The sequence below is a fragment of the Solanum tuberosum genome, unplaced genomic scaffold (genome assembly GCF_000226075.1).
Source record: "Solanum tuberosum cultivar DM 1-3 516 R44 unplaced genomic scaffold, SolTub_3.0 scf00356, whole genome shotgun sequence".
Classification (NCBI taxonomy): Eukaryota; Viridiplantae; Streptophyta; class Magnoliopsida; order Solanales; family Solanaceae; genus Solanum; species Solanum tuberosum.
In genome coordinates, this window is record NW_006239279.1 from 123,143 (window position 1) to 131,071 (window position 7,929).

The window sequence follows — 7,929 nt, forward strand, 5'->3', positions numbered from 1 at the left end:
CTTCGTCGATACATCTGGAAGATATTCCAGAATATAGCCCGTTATACGCACAACTTCAGGCATAGTTGTCACAGATGCAAAGTCAATAGATCGCTGAATCGGGGTAACATTTCCCTGACAAATAAAATGTCCTAAAAATCTTACCTCTGTTAAAATAAATTCATCTTTGGTTTAGAAATTACCAAACCATTTTATATAACAATTTTCTTGAAAATGTCTAAATGTTTGATATGCATTTCAAGAGTAGGTTTGATGCTTTTGAATCCATTGTATTAATTCCACTTCCTACTCGCGGTATGCTCTTTATGATCTCGGCTTATGATTCAATTGCCATGTTTGAGTAAACCAAAATATCATCAATATAAACAATGATGAAATCTAAATAGGCATTAAAAATATCATTCACAATTTTCTGAAATTCAGAAGGAGCATTTTTAAAACCAAATGGCATAACATTCCATTCTTATTGTCCGAAGGGAACATTAAAAGTTGTTCTATAAGAATGTTCTTTGAATATTTGAATCTGACAATAACCTGATTTTAAATCAAAATTTGAAAATATATTGGCATCATATAATCTGGACAATAAATTTCTTTTATTTGGAATAAGATGCCTAATCCATTTTAAATATTTGTTTAAAGGTTTATAATTTATAACTAACCTGGGGACAACCCATTCTCTTTCAGCCGCATTGTTAACTTAAAATGCAGTACAGGACCAAGGGGATTGTGAAGGTTTTATCAAACCCTTTTGTAACAAATTATCAATTTCCTTTTTGCAGAATTCAACTAATTCGGTGTTCATCTGGCAAGGACGAGACTTGGTAGGGATATTATCCTTAGAGAAACTATCTTCATATGGAAGTGTAACAATATGTTTTTTCTGATTCCAAAAAACACTAGGATGATCAGCATAAATATCAATTGCTATTTGTTTAGAAATTAATTTAATTTTTTCCTGTACTTTAGTGGATTTCAAAGTATCGAGTATATTCATACTAACTAATTCAAGTTGTAAAGAATCAACATGCTTTTGTTTCATATTAATCAAAGCATTAATATCACGAGAGATAGGATCAATGATAAAAGTAAAACTAATATTCTGATGTTCATAAGTAGCAGAAAAGCCTTTAGCAGTTATACTGGTAAACAGATAAATAACATTTATAAAAGGCGTTCCAAGTATAATTGGAGGGTGTAATTGATTTTTAACCAAGAAAAAGAAATGTTGAATGCAAACCTTATTTTGGCAAATGCGAGTATTATGCAATTTATACTTTATATCTAAAGCATATCCAGAAGCAGATTTAACCATATGAGTAGTTTTTTCAAAATATGTAGTAGGTACAAGACCTTCTTGAATGCAGCTCACATCAGCTCCACTATCAATCATGGCAACATTAGTTATAGAAAAACTATTATCAATTAAAATGGTGCATTTAACATACCACTTGTGAGCCGTGACAATTTACATCATTCCTAAAAACAAGCCTTGTTTAGGATCAAGATTAAAGGGTTTTGCAAGCGTATTTTCTTCAGCAATTTTTCCCTTCGTTATTAATAATTTCAAACTGAGTAAGGCGGTGATCACTAATCATCTGATTTTGTTTAATAGATTTAATCTCGTTTTTTAAATTTTCAGTTTCATTCTTCAAATCATCAAAAGAAGAATCTCTTGTAGAAATAGTCTGTTTATGAAATTTATTTTTAATTTCAGACAAAGAATAAGGAGAAGAGTATTCATATTCAAAATCATTCTTTTGTTTTTCAGAATTCTTGGAAGAACTGGCAGTGTTATTAACATCTAATTGAATAATTTTTTCAAGAAGAATATGATCAGTAACTTCTTTCAAAAGTTCTATAACATTATCAAAAGTAATAGTATTTATATTCAAATCTTCAAATTGAGATTGCAATTTATAAAATTCATCATTTTCACAAGAACAAATATCACCTTGGCAAGTATTGCAAGCAATCATATTAACATGCTGGCTATTATCAGATGACTCAGGCAAATCAATTTCTTCTTCTGAACCTGAATCAAAATCGTTATCGGACTCAGAACCAGATGTATAAAGAAAACTATAAACCTTATCAAGAACCTCTTCATCAAGTTCTAAAGTTTTCAGCTTTTCAAGCTTGCAATTGGGTGCTATATGTCCAAAATTTCCACATTTGTAGTACTTAATCTTAGCGAGCTCTCGTTTAGACCTATTTTTGGTAAATCTATTAGACTTACGAAAGGCTTTTCGATGATCCCTTTCTTCCTTAGATCTATGTCTATGGTTAGATCTTCTTTTCCTTTAAGGTTTATCAGGATTGGAGCCCTTAGTATCTTTATGTTTGGTCTTCTTGCTATTAGCTGAAGTATCAGGTAAACCAAACTGGGTACAAAAGTCACCTAACTGAGAACGTTCTCTAAGCTTATCTATCCTAAGATGTATAGATAACTTTAATTCATTGTACACGTTTATCCCTTCTTGAGTTCAAACGCCTATCAGCCGACCATAAGTAAACTCATTAAACGGAATTTCACCATGCTCATTTCAGAGTAATTTTCTATCTCTTTCTGCAAATAAGGGGGGAAGGCCATCCATGAACTTAGTTTTCCAATGCTCAAGCCTGTTTTCGGGTAACTCCATAACCTACTTAAATAGGTATCTTTATACCACCTAAATTCTCCCAAGGTTCTACATCGTAGACCGTTTAACAGAGTGCGAACAGTTTCATACTGATTGGTAAATGTACCATTGAAATGTTAAAGAATGTTTAAGACTAAGGTGTAAACCACATCTTCTCTATTTGCAAATAGAGCCATTCCTGTGTTATCAACCCCTTCAGTACTAGAAGTAGCATTTATCACGGCAGCCTTCTGCTCAATGCTCATATAATTATCCCACCAACCTCTAAGTTGGCCAGTAAAACCTGCAATAATCATTTTGCAAATATTCCTATCTGTGTTTTTAACATTTTTACAAATAGTTGCATACATAAGCATTCTATGAACAAGAATAGTAAGCTGCCTATCAGTCAGTCCATCAAGGTTCCATTCATAAATCTCAGAACCACTATAAGAGGTATTAGTCTGATTCCAGTCTCGTTCCTCTATGAGCACATCTTGAGGAGTTGATCTGGAATAATAATAGGTCTGCATGCTTGGCTTATGAGCAGACTTAGTATTACCACTATTCTTTTTGGGATAACCCTGAAGTTTATTAAACTCTAAAGAAATATGATTTTCAAAATCAAAAGCATTTTCCATTCCATCAGCAAAACTTTCAGACAAATCTATAGGTTTTGCACTAAATTCTGAAAACTTTTTATTAAGAAGTTCTTCAAAATCATAAACCGATTTAAATTTAAACTATGAAATCTCAGGAGGCCTCTGCACAGAAGTAGCCATAGTTTGTACTTCTGTAGCAGCTTTAGAGGTAGAGGCTTTATTAAAAGTCTTCATATCATTTTTAATTTGAATAATCAAAGCAGTTAATTCATCTATTTTTTTATTAAGAGAACCAATATGTTCACCCAAAACTTTGACATAAAGTCCCAAATAATTATTTTGAGAAATTAAATTATTAATTTTGTTGATGCTGACTGCCGCAACATCTTCTTCAACAAATTTTTGAAAGGTAGTAAATGTTATACTAGTATTATTAGGTAGAACAAAAGATGACTGAGGTGGCTAAACCGCCGTGATAATATTACCAGTTCCATCTTTATAAGATCGTTCAAGAACGTTGATGAATAAAGGAAGATAATAATAATAATAATAATTATTATTATTATTATTATTATTATTATTCGTCGTCGTCGTCATCATCATCATCGTTGTCGTCATCATCATCATCATTATCATTATTATTATTATTATTATTATTATTATTATTATTGTTTCAAGTGTGGATAAGAGGGTCACTTCATGAAAAAGTTCCCTAAGAACTGGCAAGGTAGTGGAAACCAGGGCAATAGAGCCCAATCTTCATCAGTTGCTCCACCAAACAGGGCTGCATGTAGAGGAGCTACATTCGTTACTGGCGGAGGAACAAACCATCTTTATGGGATCACTAGTGGCCAGGAGAAAGAGAACTCTCCAGATGTTGTCACTAGTATGATCTAAGTCTTTAACTGTAATATTTATGCTTTGCTAGACCGAGGAGCGAGTTTATCCTTTGTAACTCCTTATGTTGCTATGAATTTTGATGTTACTCCTAAGCAACTTAGTGAACTCTTCAATGTTTCTACACCTGTCGGTGAGTTAATTCTAGTAGAGAGAGTCTATCGTGATTGTCCTATTTCCGTCAATCACAAGAGCACCATGGCTGATTTAGTTGAGTTAGACATGGTAGATTTTGATGTCATTCTTGGTATGGACTGACTTCATGCCTATTATGCCTCAGTTGATTGTAGAACTCGAGTTGTCAAGTTCCAGTTTCCAAATGAGCTAGTCTTAGAGTGAAAAAGTAGTTTAGCAGTGCCTAAGGGTCGTTTCATTTCGTACCTTAAGGCAAGAAAGTTAGTTTCCAAATGGTGTGTCCATCACTTAGTCCAAGTTAACGACTCTAGTGTTGAGATACCTCCTATTCAGTCAATTTTAGTAGTAAGAGAGTTTCCAGAAGTCTTTCCTGATGATCTTCCTAGAGTCCTTTCTGAGAGAGAAATAGACTTTGGTATAGACATTTTTCCAAATACTCATCCTATATCTATTTTGACATATAAAATGGCACTAGAAGAGTTGAAAGAACTTAAAGAGCAGTTGAAAGATCTCCTAAAGAAAGGTTTCATATGACCAAGTGTCTCTGGGGCGCTCCGGTCTTGTTTTTGAGAAAGAAAGATGCCTCCCTTAGGATGTGTATAGATTACCGTCAATTGAACAAGGTAACCATCAAGAATAAGTATCCTCTTCCAAGGATTGATGATCTTTTCGATCAGTTTCAGGGTACCTCCTGTTTCTCTAAGATAGACCTTAGATCAGGCTTCCATCAGTTAAGAGTAAGGGAATGTGATATTCCAAAGACATCTTTCAGGACCCGTTATGGTCATTATGAGTTCCTGTTATGTCCTTTGGTTTGACCAATGCGCCTGCAACATTCATGGACCTTATAAATAGAGTACTCAAGACTTATTTAGAAATGTTTGTTGTCGTCTTCATTGATGACATACTAATCCATTCGATGAATGAAGAAGATCATGCTAGTCATCTAAGATTAGTTCTCCAAACTCTAAAGGATAGAGAGTTGTATGCCAAGTTCTCTAAGTGTGAGTTTTGGCTTGAGTCTGTGGCATTCTTAGGCCACATTGTGTCTGGAGAGGGAATTAAAGTTGATACTCAGAAAATAGAGGCAATGCAAAATTGGCCTAGACCGACATCTTCAACTGATATTAGGAGTTTCTTGGGTTTGGCTGACTATTATAGAAGGTTCGTAAAGGGGTTCTCATCTATTTCATCCCTTTTGACCAAGTTGACTCAGAAGACAACTAAGTTTCAATGGTCTAAAGTTTGTGAGAAAAACTTTTAGGAAATTGAAAAAAAAAGGTTGACTACTGCCCAGTATTGACCTTACCAGAAGGTATTTTGTTGAGTATTGTGATGAATCTAGAGTTGGTTTGGGTTGTGTATTGATGCAAAATGGCAAGGTTATAGCTTATGCCTCCAGACAGTTGAAAGTTCATGAGAAGAATTACCCAAACCATGACTTAGAGTTTCCTGTTGTGATATTTTCTTTGAAAATTTGGCACCATTATCTTTAAGGTGTTCATGTGGATGTGTTCACCGATCACAAGAGTCTTCAGTATGTTTTTATTCAGAAAGAGCTTAATCTCAGACAAAGGAGGTGGTTAGAATTACTCAAGGATTATGAAATGAGTATTCTTTATCACCCATGTAAGGCTAATGTTGTTGCTGATGCCTTGAGCAGGTTGTCTATGGGTTGCTGATGCCAAGACCCTATTTTGCTTGAATTAAAGGCACGTGGTCATAAGCAAAAAGTGATGGCGTTTGAACAAGGGGGAGATGGTGTTTTGAGGTATCAAGGTAGATTGTGTGATTGATTACAAAGGTAATTGGGATGATCACCTACCTCTCGTTGAGTTTTCTTACAATAATAGTTACCACTCTAGCATCCAAATGACTCCTTATAAAGCTCTTTATGGGAGAAGATGCAGATCTCCTATTGGATGGTTTGAAGTTGGTGAAGCTCGGTTGATAGGACCAGATTTAGTTCATCAAGCTATAGAGAAAGTGAAAGTGATTCAAGAAAAGTTGAAAACAGCGCAGAGTTGTCAGAAATTCTACACTGATGTTAGGAGAAAGGAGTTAGAGTTTGAAGTAAATGATTGGGTATACTTGATTGTTTCACCCATGAAGGGTGTTATGAGTTTTGGTAAGAAGGGGAAGCTTAGTCCTCGGTATATTAGTCCTTACAGAATATCCAAGAGGATTAGCAATGTAGCTTATGAGTTAGAGCTACCACAAGAGTTAGTAGCGGTTCATCCGCTATTTCATATTTTCATGGTGAAGAACTACATGTGAGATCCTTCACTTATCATACCAACTGAAGATATTGGGATCAAGGATAACTTATATATGAAGAGATTCTGGTTCAGATTCTAGATCACCAAGTTCGCAAGTTGAGGACTAAGGAAGTAGCATCAGTCAAAGTCCTTTGGAGGAACCAATTTGTTGAGGAAGCTACTTGGAAAGCTGAGGAAGATATAAAGAAGATATATCCACATCTCTTTAAAACCGGAGAAATTCCAGACCAAGGTACTAATTCTCTTCTTAGTACTCTTTAATTTATAAGTTAGCATGTTGTAATAGTATTGCTTGTTGGGTGTTTGAGCTGAATGTTACATGTTACACCTTTAGCCTAGTAAGAGTAATCTCATTCGAGGATGAATGTTCCCAAGGGGGAGATATTGTAACATCTCGCTATTTGAAAGAACTAGAAAGAAGTTAAAATTTGGAAATAGTCATTTTTGGAAAGAATATAAAAATCTGGAAAAAAATTGTTAAGTGTGTTAAGCTGAGTTTTTGGTCAACTTCAAAAGACCATAACTCATATCTCAATATGATTTAGGTGAAATTTCAGATATAGTAGGAAATATCTTTCCAACGCCGCCGATTTTGCGCGATTCCGAGTTCGTATGAGTGAGATATGCCCATTGGAAATTGGGCTGTTCAATTAAGGAAAGTCTAATCCGGATTTTTGAAGGGTATTATGGTATTTTCCATACCTCATGACTTCAATTCGTTTTTAGAAATTAAATTGGGGTCTAAATTGAATTGGTTCAGTTTAGACAATTGGAAATTTATGCTAGGGTTTTTGGAGAAAGAACGCAAGAGGAGAAAAGAGGAGAAAGAGCAAAGTTTGTCGTTCTTGAACGTTTAGCTTGTGGATTTCGACAAAGGCTGATCCCTAAAGAGGTATGTGAGACTCTCATAGCATTCGGTTCATTCACCCACGTGCCAATCATGTTTATTTCAGCGAAATTCGTTATAGAAAGTTGAAAGTTGATGAATCTTGAATGGTGTTCTTGAAATTGGCCTTCGTTCTTGAGTTAAGTTGAAATTTAGGAGTTCCTTGAGGTTATAATGTTGTTTCCTTGAGTTGTTTGAGTTAGAATCCTGTGTACATATATTGGGTATTTGAATCTAAAGAGGGATTGAGAAAAAGAATCGAAATTAGGTGAATTGGGGTTAGAAACCGAGGAAGAAAAATCGGACAAGGAACAGGTACCAGGTCCGCGTCGCAGACCTGTTTGTTCTGTGTGAAATTTTTTCTCTCCGCGTCGCAGAGAGGTCACGGACTCCTTTGTTTCAAAAATAAATTCCGCAATCAAATATTTAAGTGCATCTCTGCGTCGCGGACTTGCTTCCAGACAGTGATTTCCTGATCTTTTCTCATGATTAACTATCTAAAAACACTC